This window comes from Neovison vison, chromosome 10 (genome assembly GCF_020171115.1).
Source record: "Neovison vison isolate M4711 chromosome 10, ASM_NN_V1, whole genome shotgun sequence".
In the NCBI taxonomy this organism is placed as follows: domain Eukaryota; kingdom Metazoa; phylum Chordata; class Mammalia; order Carnivora; family Mustelidae; genus Neogale; species Neogale vison.
In genome coordinates, this window is record NC_058100.1 from 5,800,228 (window position 1) to 5,817,009 (window position 16,782).

Sequence of the window (16,782 nt, forward strand, 5' to 3'; positions counted from 1 at the left end):
GCACTCAGACTCGGGGGTGTAAATTAATGCAGAAAACTAGTCTTACTCCCCACGCCTTCAGTGAGGTAGGGCTTAGGACTGCCAGACTGGATGGAAATTGAAGAAGTCAAACACAGAAAAGAGATAGTCTCATCCAGGAAAACCAAATCTGCAAATCAAGCCCTCCTATCTTTGGCTCACCCTTGAACTGAGTATGTACTGACCACAGATTTCAAGGAGGCCATCATGAAAGTAATTGCTGGGGGAGTGAAAGAGTACCCAGCAGAGATTTCAAGAGCTGGTTCAAAAGCCAGAAAAACACTGTGACAACAAAACTGCTCAAAAACAGGAGATTCCTTAAAGAAATGATGATGTGGCCCTTAATATAGCACAAAGCCATTAAAATAGTGTTTTAGACTAGTATTTAATGAATTTAGAAATAGTCACATTTTAAAGTAAACACCCAAGTAGGTTAAAAAACGATTTGCACAATGTGATTCCAGCTTCGCATTTTAAAAATGCAGAAGAGCTAAACACACAGCAAAATATTAGCAGGGACTTCCTGTGTGATGGAAATATGGATGCCTCTTCTTTCTTTGTGGTTTGCTTATCCCCCATGTTTTCTACATGGGCTATCTTACTCTTATATTCAGGAAAATCAGTATCTTTTCAAAGCATGAGCAGCTACTGTGTGCCAGCTGCCAATGCGGGGTACTACTTCAAAGGACTTTAGCCCCAAAGAGTCTTGAAAATTCTTGGCTCCTCCACATTACAGATGAAGAAACCAAAGCTCAGAGAAAAAAAAAAAAAAAGGCTTGAACAAAAGCAAAGAGCTGCTTCGTGGTGAAAGGAAGGGAATTCTCATTGCCAGACGAGTGCTCATTTCTGTTGACTCACCTTCGTTGTAGTGAGGCCGCGGAAAGAGCGCCAACTTTTGAGAACGTGGGCTGGCCTCTGCTGGATAGAGAAAGAAAAAAAGAAGGAGGTAAGTCGTTGGTGTGGGAGAGGGCAAGAAAGAACGTGACAATTTGGAGTACAAGACTCAAGGTAAGGCCCGGATCCTGAAATTGTCTTCCAGTGGGCAGCAAGAAATCATGGGGATGGGAGAAGTTAAGCCCAGGCGCAGGCCTCTTGGGTGGAAACTTGCTTGCTGAGTTAAGAACCAGGGTCAAAATGACCGTGCCCTCCAGTACTCCTGGCCATCATCCAAGAAACTCACATGTGACAACCACGCTCCTAGAGAGAACCTAAAATTATTTGGGAATAACTTTTGTTTCTGCAGTAAGAATGCAGACCAAGGAAGGGGAAAAAAAGAAAAACTAAAAAACTCTTCCTTCTCCCCGTCGGGGAATCGAACCCCGGTCTCCCGCGTGACAGGCGGGGATACTCACCACTATACTAACGAGGAAAACCGCGGCGCGTGTTTTAAATTTATTGTTTAGGAAGTTACTTCTAAGATGCCGGGACACTGGATTCTATGGAAGATGCCGGCAGCGCCGTGCCTTTCCTGCCTCGACTGGCACGTCACAACAGATAAGGGGAGAGCCCTCCGAGTATTTAAATTTTCTTGCAGCCACGTTAAAAAGAAACATGTACTAATTTTAATACTACATCTTATGTGACCCAAGATTTCCAAAATATTGTTTCGACATGTAACTAACATTAAAATATATATCGATTTTTTTTTTCGTCCTTAGTTTTCAAGCTAGTACGTATTGCACACTTGCAGACAAGCCCTTTGCCTCCCGGGCGTTAAATTCCGATTTCAGAAGAGGATCAGGACTTCGGTTTCATAACGTTTGCAGTTGAAAAAGTGGATTCCAATCCCTAAGTTGCTCCGAGCGCGCTTAAACTTTCTCCAACAGCTAAATCGGGCATCTTTTTAAAACGTTCCATTTATTGACTTCAAATAACTGATCTGCTTGCTGACGGAGACCCGCGAGGGCGGTTCCTCGGACGCCCCCGCTCATGTCCCTGCACGCAGGCCCCGGGGAGACTCGGCACCCGCACCGGTTGGTTCCTCGGCAGGTGGAAGCGCTCAAAGGCAGACGGGAACGCGCGGCGGAGAGGGAAGCGCTCGGAGTCTAGCACCGCCCGAACGCAGCGGGGCGGGGCAGCGGGCTCCGCGGCGCCAGACGGAGCCTTGGCAAGGAGGAGCGGCGCCGGCCCTCCCTCGTTTGGGTTCGAGCTTTAAAAAAAGCGCCCCGCGCGCTCTTCCTGGAGGAAAAGGAAAGCTTGCGTTGGCCGGGAATCGAACCCGGGTCAACTGCTTGGAAGGCAGCTATGCTCACCACTATACCACCAACGCTGACGCTTCCTGTTTTCCGGCATTCCATATATAAGGAAAGTGGAGGCGGCGAATTTTTCTGACTTCAGCGTTCTATGAACGCGGAGTGTACGGAGCTTCCCTTGGCGAGGATGGACCCCGAGATTACTCCTAGTAGGTCCGCCAGCCACCCAGGCGGGCTGGGGTTGAGGTTCGAGGAGCCCCGCGGGGAAGCGGAATTCTCGCTTGGCGGGGGATTTCCTCCGCCGCCGGCTCTGACCCGCGCTCCCAGTTCCGCACGCGGCGCGCCCCAGTCTGGATCCGCCCGCTGTGGGATTCGGTACCGGCGATCTGCGGCCGAGGGTCGAAGGGAGACCGGCCGGTAAGGGCGCAAGGAAAAACGAATTTTTACAGTTTAGGATGGTGGAGAAGGAAAAGGGAGGAGTCAGAGACTGTGTTACTTACCTTACTTTGCCAAGGACTCCAGGGAGAGTTCTAGTTTTAGTTAAAACGATAAGGGCAGCATCGACATGACCTGACGTCATGATACAGCGCTGTGGGACAATCTGAAAGTGAAATATGAAAAAGCTGGGTTCTCGTGTCAGGATGGCCGAGCGGTCTAAGGCGCTGCGTTCAGGTCGCAGTCTCCCCTGGAGGCGTGGGTTCGAATCCCACTTCTGACAAAGCTTTTTTTTTTTTTTTTCCCCCTCCCCCCCCTTCACTTTGTTCCATACAACAAATACAATTGAATTCATGGAGAAAGGAGCATTGCTTAATCGACACCTTTTTGCCCTGCGTATCTGTATATGAATATATGCTTCGTTGTGATTACGGGACTGAATCTATTTTTTTTTTTTTCTGTATTGTAGGCAGGAGAGGTCTATATGAAATTAAGAAGCAGTTGAGACTCAGACCTATACCTAAGTATGAAAAAAAATTTGAACACTTTCTATGTGCCAAGCACACTAAGGTAGGCAGATATCATATTGTGCTCCGACTGAACAAGGAAAAGCTCTCAACTCAGATCCCTTCATTTGCTAACCTGGCCGGAGTCTTCTAATGCTCAGACAGCCGTGTCAAACTGTGGTGGACCTCACTTCCCGCCATCGTGCCCCGCCCACTCCCACTGTTGCAGGGTGGACTGGGGAGAACCCTGGGCCCAGAGGCCGCCGCCCAGGCAGTCCCTCGGATGTGGACAGAGGCTCTTAGTCTTAAGACAAGAGAAAAATTCAGGGAGAGACCTTGGTGGTTGAGCGGTGAAAGTGAGGAGTTTATTAAAGAGAAAGAGCGCACTCTGGAGATGTGAGAGCCGGAGTGCTCAGGGGAAAGTTGCGCTCAGAGTTCGGGTCTCTTCTATTGACAGTTGTTAACCAGGGAGTCGAATCTTGATCAGTTGGGGAGGAGATTTCTTTGGGAGCAGGGTTTCCGTCCTTTTCTCCCTTACTTGGTCAGTTTCAGGCCTTCTTTGTTTTGGACCTGTCTGGCTTGATCTGCCTTTCTTGAGGCTTTAGTTTTGGAATGCTGCCAGGCTAGGTATCTGGCTTTCCTGATAGATAGATGACCCTGACTCCTTTGCTGCCATCCAGACCCCCCAGTTAAAACCTAACCAGCTGCTGACTCTACCACCACCACCAATTCTAATTCAGTCCGTTTGCTTTGTCACCAAAACTCAGAAAATGAATTCAACAGAACGAATCAGGAGACATAACACAGAGGAAAGTAAACTTGCAGAGTTTGTTTTTGCAAGAGCCACTTTTTCCTGGTGATCACCAAAAAAGATGCTTTCAGATGTAGGAGGAACTGGTTATGAAAAAATCCCGTTGCCCTTCTGGGAAGAGGACAGAACTGTCAAGATGAAGAGGCTGAATGTGTGAGGTTCACGAGAGTGAGGGGGGTGAGGACGGAAGGATTCTTCAGGTCTACTAACAAGAGTTTGCCAAACAAACTGCACTCCTTGTTATTTACTAGACCTTGGTCTTGGGAAGTCTGCCTGCAGCATAACCTATACAGAGTTGCTGGGGGGCTTAGATGAGAGCCTAGGAGCTTATTAGAAATGTGGACTGCAGCCTGCATCTCAGACCCACCAAACCCAAAGTCCATAAGATCTCCAGGTGAAGCACGTACATATGAAAGCACTGGTCTAATTTAAGTGCCTTTGCACAGGTTGATCTTCAACTTGGAATATCCTTTCCCTTGCTTCTCACCAAGACACGTTTTACTGAGTATCAGCTGAGCGCTCACATATGTCAGACACTGGGCCTAGAACACAAGATCAAAAGTTAAATTAAAAACTATGTCTAAATGAAAGACAGTGAGACCATATTCATATGAGAGACATGAAAAAAGATCAAGTTGACCTTAACCATGTGATCAAGGTGAACATCACCGGTGATTCATCCTGTTGCCATCACATACCCCTGATCAGATTCATGGGAGATGGGCACTTTACCTAGTGGCATTCTTCTCAAAAACCTTGGTCTAATCATGAAAAACATCACATAAACCCAACCTGCCAAATACCTGGCTGGTACCCTTGAAAACATCAAGGTCATGAAATACAAGGTCATGAAACACAATGGAAGAGTGAGAAACCGTCACAGATTGTGGGTTAAACATGATGACTAAATGCAGCGTAGGATCCTGGGTCGGCTTCTGAAATAGTAAAAAAAAAAAATAGTGGAAAAACTTGAAATCTGAATACAGTCCACAGTTCACTGAGCTGTATTATACCAATGTCAGCTTCTTAGGTTTTACAAGTCAGATCTTAACCTTAGGGGAACCTGGGTGAAGGATAAATAGTGACTCTCTGCAGTATCTTCACAACTCCTTGGTCAATCAAAAATCATTGCACAATAAAAAGTCCCTTAAAAAAAAAAAACACTTAAAAATGGCTTCCTGTGAGGAATTGAAAGTGGGGCAAGAAAATGTTCCTTTTTTCATTAGAAGCCTTGTGGCAACATTTGATTTTTAAATATTGGGCATGTATTTTGATTTAATTTGCTGTAATATTTTTGAGGAGGAACTGAGTGACATAGGTGTATTTACACTAACCAAACTATGTTAAAAAGAGAACCGCAGGCCCAAGATGGAGTCACTTATGCTGGGCCAAGTCACCAAACTGGGGTTTAATACCTAACCTAATGGCGGTTTCAACCTCCCCCAGAAATATAGTCTTAACCAGTCAGTGAGGGATGTTCTAGTCAGTACCAATGAGGGAATCCCTCACCCAGGCCCTCTCCATCCCCCAAAGGAGGAGGAGGTAAGACCCCCCACCACCACCCTGTTCTTAGCCCTAAAGGAAGGTGACCTTGTCTGGAACAATCCTTTCTTTTCTTTTGGCAACTTCCTTGCCCCACCCTTCTTCCTATTAAAACCTTCCATTTTGAACAAGAAATTGGAGCTCCCCTTTGCTTTCTAGATAGGATAGTACCCAATTCTCACTTACTCAAGCCAATGAGATCTTCAGATTTACTCAGTTGAGATTTTGTTCTTTAAAGATGCCTATTATACAAGAAACAGTCCCCAAAGAAACAAAACTGGTAACAACAGTCATTTAAAAGTAGATGAAGTCGTGTGTTTAATAGATACAACACAAATGAGAGGGTCTGAAATGTTTTCACAACAAAGCACAAGAGAACTTTCCTTCTTACACCCTCTATGTGTTTTTAGTATATGTGCTGCCGAAGCGAGCACCCTCTATGTGTTTTTATTTTTTTTTTAAGATTTTATTTATTTATTTGACAGGGAGAGATCACAAGTAGGCAGAGAGGCAGGCAGACAGAGAGAGAGGAGGAAGCAGGCTCCCCGCTGAGCAGAGAGCCCCATGCGGGACTCGGTTCCGCGGGACTCGATCCCGCGGGACTCGATCCCAGGACCCTGAGATCATGACCCCAGCCGAAGGCAGCGGCTTAACCCACTGAGCCACCCAGGCGCCCCAACCTCTATGTGTTTTTAAAGAGAGAATGAGATATTTGTGGTCGAAATGCTAAGGAACCTTGTGAGTGTTGTGAGTAGGCAGTTGAGCTCCAAAAGGAGACCTGGAAGCCAGCAGCGAGGAAGCCATGACCAGCTATGGGAAGGTCAGAGGCCCCCCAGAAGGAGCCAGATCAAACCAGGCAGGCCCAAGATGGCGATGCTGTAACAGGAAACCCCTGACCAAATGAGGAAGAAAAAAGCTTGAAACCCTGCTTCCTGCCCCACTTAATAAATATTCTCTGCCCCCTACTTAACAGCTGTGAATCAGAGATAGAAACCCAAACCCCACCCAAACCCAAACCCAAACTCTCTCTCCCTCCTCCTCCCTCTCTCCCTGCCTCCCTCCTTCCCTCTCACTTGGCCTCTCTCATATGTGCTCTCATATGGCAAGAGTGTACTTTTCACTTTAATAAACTTTCCCACTGGTGTCATTTGTCCACAGTGCTGTGTTGTCTGCCCTGAATTCATTCTCTTGACAAGACCAAGAACCTTCAGGGCCTCCTTGGGGTCTAGCTGGGTTGAGGCCCCAGGGCCCGGGGTCTCCCCGGTTCACCAGATTACACAAGTACCATCATTCCTCTTGGGAAGTATGATCAGGTTGGGTGGTCCATGTTGGAAGTTGGGAGGAAACTCAGGAAGGGGAAAGTATTAATACACAGTGTGTATGCGATATCCTCTTTTGGAGAGCAGGTTCCTTCAATTTAAAACCAGGATGCCTATTATACAAGAAACATGCAGGACGTAGGCCAGATGCAAGGAAAAGAAAGTAGTTAAAAATGCAAAATGACAGGTATAGGAGAAGTAGGTTGTTTCTGCAACCCTCTTTCCACGCACTAGAGACAACCCTTAGCTGCTGTTACTGTAGCCTTGCCCCAGCCAAACCCACCTGCATTTCTGAGATACAAATGCATCTCCTGTTGCTCACAGAAGAGATATAGTGTGAACTGGGTTAACTGGGAACTAACTCGCACCAGTCTGTCCTTGCTCTCATAGTGTCATTTATTTAACTGGCAGTTAACACCGAGCCTGAGGACACTTCCCAGCTTCAGTCATTTGCTATAAAAAGCACATATTCACTTAGTGAATAATGTAAATGGTACAATACAATACATACTTTTCTCCCAGGGTTCAGCATCCAATTGTATTCTATAAGACTAACATATCCAATTTCACAACATCTGGGGGAAATTCTGATAATAAGTAGAGTTGCCCCCTGTTTGTGAGGTGACAATGCACAGGCTCTAGAATCGGGAAAGACAGGATTCCAATTCCAACCTGCCCCTCCCCCGCCAAGGCACACCTACCTAATCGCTGTGTGACCTTGAGTAAAGTGCTTAACCTCTCTGAACCTCAGAATCCTCATCTGGGAAGAGATGAATCCTCATCTCATCCAGGGAAGAGCTACTCCCCTATGATGTTGCCATGGGGATTAAATTAGATTATCCATGATGCATGACAGGTACTTACTACATAGCTGACACTCAACTAAGTTAATTAGTAATAGCCAGTATTTGTTGCTCATATGCTGAATGCCTAACATTCTTCGTCACTTCTTACCTAGACTAATTAATTGAACCCTCTTGGCCCTCCTGAGATAGGTCCTATTTCATCACCCCCTCCCCCATATAGGCAGTGAGACTGAACCTCAGAGAGTTTAACTTGCACCACATACAAAGGAATAAAGCTGCAAACCCAAGCAGAGTGGTTCCAACATTGTCATTATGACGCACGATCGTCAATTTTATTATTACTACGATCATCATCATCACCGTCACTCCAGGGCCCGGCAGCAGGAACCAGATGGGCCCACGCTATTTCTCTCACACACATAAGAGCAACAGTGACTTCAATCACACCACTCGAGGGACTCTCTCCAGAATCCGGAGAAACTCCTTCTCCAGTGTCCGGGAGTGGGGCTAGTTCCCTGGAAGAACAAGAGATAAGGTCACTTGACTAGAGGTAGCTGATTAGCATATGAATGATCTCAGGGTATTAGGACACTAGACAAACTAGAATCCCAATATATGAATTTTTATCTGAAGGTCACACATGGGAATCTTGCCAGGACTTAAAGTTTCTCTCCATTCTTCACTTTTCCAAATCTATCTCCTTAGGCTCCAACTCCCCGAGAGGGCAAACGCTCCCCTCGGCGGGTGCTGCCCGAAAACCCCGAAGCCGCCAAAGCCGAAAGCGCGGCGCCGAGCGGATAGAGCCGAGGCTTCAGGGCCAGGACGTCCGAGAGCCTTTTTTGTTGTTCTTGTTTGAGTCGTAACATTTTCCTGTCGTGGAACAGAAAGGCACTGCTTTGGAAAGGATGACTCAGCAAGGACCGGATTCCCGTGGTGGAAGGGAGCTGGGGAAGCCGACGACGTTAAAGGATGGCGCCAGAGCTGGGAACTCGTAGGCATTGGTGGTTCAGTGGTAGAATTCTCGCCTGCCACGCGGGAGGCCCGGGTTCGATTCCCGGCCAATGCAAACGGAAGGCTTTTGTTTTTGTTTTTGTTTTTTTCTTTTTAACGAAGCGCTTTTCCATTCTTGGATTTGCGACAACGAACTAAACGAAACCAGCTAGCTGGCGCCAGTATTCTTTTGTTTTGTTTCTCCTCCTTTACTAAGTCACTTCCCTCTGAGGAACTCGGGGCCTGGAAGGAGGAGGCCCATAACCTGCGGTGAAAATACCCGGCTCTTGAGACCCGCCCCTGATGCTCTCTCGGTTTCCGACGGGCAGAGGGGCATTGTCCCAGAGGCCGGCTGGAAAACCCAGGATACCAAAAGGAGAAGACTTTTCGGAGACGTGAGTGTGGAAGTGGAAGAAAGAAAACAAAATGCCTTTGTCATTTGCCCGCTGGGGAGTGGGACCGGAGTCTCCCACGCAGGCAGAGACACTCCCTCCTACACTCACCAGGCCAGTCCCTAAGAGTATGTGATACATTGCAACATTAAACTTCAGTAGTTTATTAAAGGAACTTAAAGTTGACTTTTGTGTAATATATTGTTATTGGCCTAATTCAAAAGGAACTAATTTTTAAAAAGAGAAACAAAAACCCGTTCTCCAGAAGTGGCTGTTTTCTCCTCAGAGGGCTTGAAAACCCTTCTTGGAAGCTCAGGGGGTCTTTGAAGGTAGGTAGGTAGGTAAGAGGTAAGTAGGAGTCAGGGTGCAGAGGTCAGTCTAGCTTCTGGACTGGGTTTCTTGATCAACACTCTCTCCCTGTGTACTGGTGAGAAAGAGCTGGCAAAGTCTGCTACTGGAGAGCTCAGCTATACTGGAATCAGTCCTGGTGATGGGTCCAGGAAAAAAGGGAATGTTTGAAGAAGTGTGGAATGAATTACTTCCACAGTGGAAAATCAAACAGTCCTCAAAAAGAAGGAACCTATTTTATAGCCCCAGAAGAAAGAGGAATTGTCAGCTTTAAATTCATTCACTCTTGAAGTCTAGGCCAGCCAGGCCTGGGTATCACATTTGGGACATTTTAGCCAAGGGCCTGCAAGAGAAGGGTCCTCACCTCAGGAGGAAATGTGGTCTGGCTTGGGATCTGTGCTCTGGCCTGTTCAGAGACTGTCTTGTCTCAGATCTTCCAACATTCTCTCCCAGCCCTCAGCAGCTCAAAGCCCCACCCATCCCCCCCAAGATTTCCAGGGAGAACTAAAGCAAGCCCCCCTGACATTAACCACACAAGCACACTTCCAGAGCCATTCATTTCTTTAGTTTTTAATTCAGAGAGTTTCCAATATAGAGGAGTGTATGTTGCTGTGCTGACTTCATACTCACACTTAAATACATCCACTTATGTTCAGTAACTTAGCTTGAGTACCTTCAGAAGTAGAACAAATTTAAAGTGATAACATAAACGGGCATTATGAGGGTTGCTCATGATCCAGTACTGAGTGCAAAAAGCAAGCTGTAAAGGAAAATGCATAGTACAATCCCAAACTGTGTATATAAAAGGTTTATAATGCCAACTACCTGTTTATCTTTGAACAAGTCATTTTGACCATCTGGGCAATACCTTCCTCAATTTTAAAATGAGGAGATTAAACTACATCATTTATAAGGAATTTCTAGGCTTTAAATTCTGATTTCAGGGCGCCTGGGTGGCTCAGTTGTTAAGTGTCTACCTTTGGCTCAGGTCATGATCCCAAGATTCTGGGATCGAGCCCCACTCAGGCAGGATCCCTGCTCAAGAGGAGCCTTCTTCTCCCTCTTCCACTCCCCTTCCTTGTGTTCCCTCTCTCGCTGTGTCTCTCTCTGTCAAATAAATTAAATCTTTAAAATTTTTTAAAAAATTAAATAAAATTCTGTTTTCAAATGCTAAAGAATGTACTCATTCCACGAATTTTTGAGTGCTTTATCATGTGCCAGTCACTGACCTACACTCTAAGTATAGCAGTGAACAAAACAAAGGCCCAGCTTTCCTGGACGTCACATTCTGATAGGAGGTGGGGTAGTCAGGCAAAAAACAATTAAACAAATGAAAACCTGGTACATCAATTGGTAATGAGTACAATGAGGGAAAATAAAATGGGAGATGGGGATGGTAAGGGAGTGGGGTTATGGTGTATGAAAAGAAGGTCTCATGATCAGGTGACATTTAGGTCAAGGCCATGATGAAGCATGATGTGGATATCTGTTAGGAAGAATATTCTAGAAACAGAAGTCACATGACCCCTGAACAGAAGGATAACAGAGCAGTAGATGAGGTCAGAGAGAAGGAGGGGGCAAGCATATGCAACACTTGATGGAACATTGCAAAGCCTTGGCTTTTGCTTTCAAGTGCGAGGAGAAGCTATTGCTTAGCCTTGGGTAAAGAAGTGACAAGTACAACACACGTTTTAGAGGACAATCTGGCTGTTGTGGTGTACAGGGCGGCAAGCACGAGTGTAGAGAGACCAATCAGGCGCCCATTGCCACAATCCGGCCCAAGTGAGAGATGATAGTGCCTTGGACAAGGTGCTAGTGGTCAGCTTGCTGGACTTATTTTGAAAGTAGAAACAGAATTTACTGAGTTTCCATGCCTTTGAGGAGCCTCTGTCTGGGATCTGTGAAAACACATTTGCTATGAGTTCCTGTAGAGCTGCCTGGGCTGACTCTGGGCCTTGACCTTCAGAAATCCAATGAGGGTGGGGCCTCTTATAACGTAGCTCTGGAGATCACTGGCCCCTTTTTTTTCCTGGAGGCTAAAGGGTAGTTGGAGGCTCCTCAGCCAGGTTGCTGTAGAGAGGGGCTGAGGGAGGAGGAAAGCTACGGCCTGAACCGAGGCTGCTGCCACCACTGCTGTTACAGTTTGGCAAGAAAGGCCATTGGAGGGCCCTGGCTCTGATTGACTTTGCAATTTCTCCAGTCTCCCTTTGAGCTTTGAAAGTCTCTCTACACGGAAAAAGATGGCCCCGTGTCCAGGCGACCAGGAGTCCCATCTCTCGGCAGAAGGTGATTTGATACCAAGGTGGAAAGATGAATAGAATTGCCAGATGTATAGGAGATGCAGAGGGATGGGGGGAAATGATGGTTGTTCAGGCAGAAATTTGGAATAAACAGTCAGGTCCCCTGTGGGGAGCCTTTGTGAAGTCACCTAAGCCAGGGACTAAGGCCAAGGCCAAAACCCATCAGGTAGCCCAGGAAGTCTTCAGAGAGTCTCTTCATCTCTCTCTCTTCCCAAATAAAGCACTGGATCAGCATCTCCTGAAAGGTGACCTTGGGTTCATCTGTTCTGAGGGACACTGATACAAGCTACAGAGGAAGAAGGATTCTGTGGTTACCTAGCTTTTGGCAAATGCCTTATATAACTGAGTTTAAAAGTTTTCTTTGCAATAGGGCTTCTTGGAGTCTTTAATGGGCATTATGAATATACAAGAAGAGAAACAGTGTAGCGGAATATTCTGCATTATTTTGGCCACAGAACCCTTCATTCCGAAAAGCTGAGTCTCAAGGAATTATGGGACTGGGGAGCAGCTTTTGGAAAACATGGAGGTGGGAAATCCAGACCATATCAGTGGGTTCACTCACTACTTCCTGTGAGCCCAGAACTGGGTAGTATTCACTGACCAACACAAGTGAGACCCCCAAAGACCCCAATAATTAGACAGCAGCAGCTAACAAACAAGATGGGTTCCCTTAGATGAGGGGAAAGAAACTAACGTTTTAATCAGGCCAAATGACTGTGGGAAACAAAGGCAGGCAGTGTATTAGCGTAGGCAGACAGTTAGGTTCTAACAGGAGACCTGCAAGAGCAGTGAGGAAGAAGCCATGGGCAGCTGTTGGGAAGGTCAGAGGCCTGTCCCGGCAGCCCTCCACCAGAAGCCGGATCAAACCAGACAGGCCCAAGATGGCAGGTGCCATGACAGGAAACCCTTGACCAAATAAGGAAGAAACTTCCTGCCCCAAGTAGTGAATTTTCTGCCCCCTAGTTAACAACTGTGAATAAAAGATAGAACCCCCCCCCCCAGGGCACACATCCCATACTCTCTCTTCCTTTCCCCCTCCCCTGTCTCGCCATAAACTTTCCCACTTGTGTCACTTGTTAGCTGCTCTGTGTCTCTCCTGGAATTCCTCCTCATGACAATGATGTCGTTCTTTTGAATGTGGGTGTGTTATTGGTGGGGTCTGAGCAGACATCCAAGAAAGAACTCTTGAGATGTCTTTAGTACAAAATGGTGTTGTTTTTTTTTTTTAAGTGACAGTACAAAGCTTTTTTTTCTTTAAGATTTTATTTATTTACTTGACAGAGAGATCACAAGCAGGCAGAGAGGCAGGCAGAGAGAGAGGGGGAAGCAGGCTCCCTGCAAGACAGAGAGCCCGATGCGGGTGGGCGGGGACAGGACCCTGGGATCATGACCTGAGCCGAAGGCAGAGGCTTAACCCACTGAGCCACCCAGGAAGGTGGTTTTATTAAAGCACAGGAACAGGACACATGGGCGGGAAGAGCTGTGGTGCGCTGCTCCTGGCTGCCCTGGGATTGTGAGGATCAAGTGATTATATACTTTTCAGTCAGGAGAAGTAAAGATAAGGGAAGGGACTTTCAAATGTTAAAGAAGATTCAGGATTTGGGGAATGTTACAATCTGCCTATCTTAAGTATTGTCACTGGCTGCAGGTTACAAAGACATTACAGGTAAATGGGAGAGTGTTCTCGGTGAATAGCAAAGGCAATACCAGTTGCTGTTTGCTAAATAGAGATGGATTTTCCATTTTAACTAAGGATATGGAGTAGACACACACCACCAGATAAATGGCTAGGAGAAGAAACAGCATCCTGGTAAACCTGACACGTAAACTTGTTGCTAAGCATACCTCAGCGCAGTGCGGTCCAATAGAAATGCAACGTGAACCACATATTTAAATTCGCATATGTAATAGCTTCATTTGTAAAAGTAAGAAGTAAAAAAAGTGAAAGTAAAAAAATAATCTCATCTCTAATGGCTATGATCCCTCTAGCTTTTATGAAATTGTAAGTCTATAATTTTTACATTATTTCTCATGATACATCTAGATACAATAGCCACAACCCGGGGGGGGGGGGGTTGGTAATGTCAGTGTCCATTTTCAATAGAAAACTGTTTGCAGATACCTGACATATGTGCCCCCACGTCCTGCGCCCTGCTCACAGCTACAGGAGGCAGCCCTAGGTCTTTCAGGTGGGAAAAGCCCTCTGATACCTAACTCCTTCACACTCCTCCCGCTCCAGGTCAGGCGGGGACCTATCCTCACCCAAGGAGGACAGAGCTCACAGAATCACCAATGACTAATGAGACTTTGAAATTAACTGAGAGGCAAAGACTTCAGGTAGATGATGGCAGGTACTTACTTGAAAGAGCGCGTCAAGTGAGACCACATTAAGTCATGTAACAAAAAAGCAAGCCACCTGAGAGAAGGTGAGGGGAAGGAAGGGAGGACAAAAAGCAGATAGGGGGAGACAGGAAGAGAAAATGAGAGTTGGTTGAAATTGTGGAGAGTAGCAGACACAAGAGCAAAGAGCTGTCCTGTCTTCCACTTCCGGCTTCCGGAACACACTTCCGGTTTCGCTTTCAGTCAGTTCACGTCATGCTTCTTCCCCTGTTTTTGAAGACCTCTGAGGTTTCCTTTCATAGGTTTACAGTGCATCTGTATTTAATCTCGTCGGACTGGGCTTTGTTTTCTTACAATCAACTTTCTTCTCTTGTTGAGGACAGTCAGTAATACCGTGGGGAGACTCAGGAACTCGGCCTGGTAGTTTGCTCAGGGGAGACAAAGATCCAGCCCTGGGAATGCACAGCAGTGAGGGAGCCGTCCAGTGAGAGGACAAGGGAGCTCAGGGAAGGGGTGGAAGGATGGGAACAAAAAGCAGTTAACTTACAATTTCACTGAAGGCTCACCCCATTCCTTTTGATGATTGGATAAACTATTTTCTTCTTCAGACCACGCACCCCAAATCAGAGAAAAAGTCAAATAAGTGATTCATTCTTCCAGATTTTTGTGCTACACTCTGCCGCCACTATAATTCTGATCACATGTTCTCATCACAATTCTTCGTGAGGCCACAATACACACTCTCCAGAGCTGTGAGGGGAGGAACAGATACTCTTTCCATCAGCAACATGGGCGGCTTGATTCCTTTCTCATTGCCTTAACCATGGAAGATTTTCCCTGTGGATATCCATCCACTTTAGCTGTCATGCCACACAATGAGGAATACATGCCACACAATGAGGAATATGCTTATCGCTTTGGTTTAAAAGGGGATTGCATGATTTTCCAGAGATACATACCTCAGTTCCGCAAGGAATTTGAAGAGCAAAGGCCAGGGCCTTCTTCGAGACAGATAAAATTAATTTAATAATCTATTTTATTTAACCCAATGCATTAGCTTTCAATGGCTGCCATAATAAAGGTGGCTTTACCATTTATTTGCCATAAATATGGCAATAAAGTTGCCATAATGTTGGCTTAACCAACATAAATTTATTGTTTCAGGGTTTCTGAGGCCGGAAGTCAATTCAACGCGGTTGCAGGGCTATGCTCTCCCTGAATGCACTAGGGAAAGATCTGTTCCAGGCCTCTTTCGAAGCTTCTGATATTTGGTTGGCTTCTGGCAGCAAAGCTCCAAATTTACCTGGCGTTCTTCCCATGTGAGTGTGTCTGTGTCTTTGAATTTCCCGTTTTTACATGAACACTCATCCATAAGGTAGGCTTCTCTACCCCAGGATGACCTCATCCTAACTAATTAAATAGGAAACAGACATCCTATTGCCAAACAAGCTCACATTCTGAGGTACTGGAAGTTAGGACTGCAATACATAAATTTTGAGGGGACACAATTCAAGCCATAAAACCCAATATATACAATATAGTCCTGTGTCGATATGTAATCAGTATAAAAATATAGAGATTTTTACACTGTTTTCAAATTACATCTTTGAAATTCACTATATATTTTACACTTACAGGACTCTTCACTTTGGACAAATATCTTTTCAAGTGCTCAATACTACACCGGACTAGTGGCTACCATCCTGGAAAATACAAATATAAACATTCTAGAATCACAGAAATTCTATTTTTAAAAAATACTTTATTTATTCATTTGGCAGAGAGAGAGCACAAGCGGGGCAGTAGCAGACAGAGGGAGAGAAAGAAACAGGCTTCCCACTGAACAGGGAGCCCCAGAGGAGCTGGATCCCAGCACCCAGGGATCATGACCAGAGCCAGCGGCAGATGCTTGCTTACCCACTGAGCCACCCAGGCGCCCCTCACAGAGATTCTATTAGAAGCATGCTCTAAAAATCAAAATTAGGCAATGAAAACGGAAAGAAAAAAACAAAAAACAAACAACAACAACAACAACAACAAAAACCGGCCTCTGGATGGCAACAAGAAGGAGGAGATTACAAAGAGGCATGAGGAAATGTTTGGGGGTGACCATATATATTCATTATCAGGATGCTAGAAACGGTTCTATATGTCAAAACATACCAAATAGAGCACTTGGACGGGGTATATGTTATTGTATGTCGTAATACGCAAATATGCCTCAATCATACATCAATTTAAATGCTTACTTCTAAAAAAATTTCAAATATTAATAGAGACAAACGACGTAAACCCACATTTACAATATTCTTAAGTTTTGAAATTCAGCTTTACAGGAAAAGTAAATAATTTATCATTTTTCATAATATAAAATATATTTGCATTTATCATTTGTAATACATCTCACTAACTACAATTAATTAATCTTAAGACATTTAATTTACTTGAGAGAGAAAAACTGGGCATGAGTAGGACATCCGCAACAGCTGCCAAAACCAAACGCTTGCGATGCCCCCAAAAAAAGGCAAGACTTGGGAGGAAGAGGAAGGTTGCGCTGCCGTGGGCAGCAGGGCCACGGGGCCAGGGAGAAGCCATGGAGCTTGGGCCAAAAGGGGGTGCGTGCCGAAGCGCTGCCGAGGTGGGTAGGCCGAGAGGAAGAAGAAAGGCTTCCCTGACCGGGAATCGAACCCGGGCCGCGGCGGTGAGAGCGCCGAATCCTAACCACTAGACCACCAGGGAGCGTCGGGTGTCGCGCCTGGCCCGCACCTCCTCCACCCGGCGCC

The 16,782-nt window shown here is 45.9% G+C and overlaps 5 non-coding genes across 5 annotated transcripts; 2 read left to right on the forward strand and 3 right to left on the reverse strand.

The window, feature by feature from the left end:
- Positions 1-1,315: 1,315 nt before the first annotated feature.
- TRNAD-GUC lies at positions 1,316-1,387 on the reverse strand. Its single transcript has one exon. It is a non-coding gene; the product is annotated as a tRNA-Asp (tRNA).
- An 828-nt stretch (positions 1,388-2,215) lies between these two features.
- TRNAG-UCC lies at positions 2,216-2,287 on the reverse strand. The gene has a single exon. It is a non-coding gene; the product is annotated as a tRNA-Gly (tRNA).
- Positions 2,288-2,845: 558 nt separating this feature from the next.
- On the forward strand, positions 2,846-2,928 carry TRNAL-CAG. The gene has a single exon. It is a non-coding gene; the product is annotated as a tRNA-Leu (tRNA).
- A 5,696-nt stretch (positions 2,929-8,624) lies between these two features.
- Positions 8,625-8,695, forward strand: TRNAG-GCC. The gene has a single exon. It is a non-coding gene; the product is annotated as a tRNA-Gly (tRNA).
- A 7,971-nt stretch (positions 8,696-16,666) lies between these two features.
- On the reverse strand, positions 16,667-16,738 carry TRNAE-CUC. Its single transcript has one exon. It is a non-coding gene; the product is annotated as a tRNA-Glu (tRNA).
- Positions 16,739-16,782: the final 44 nt, after the last annotated feature.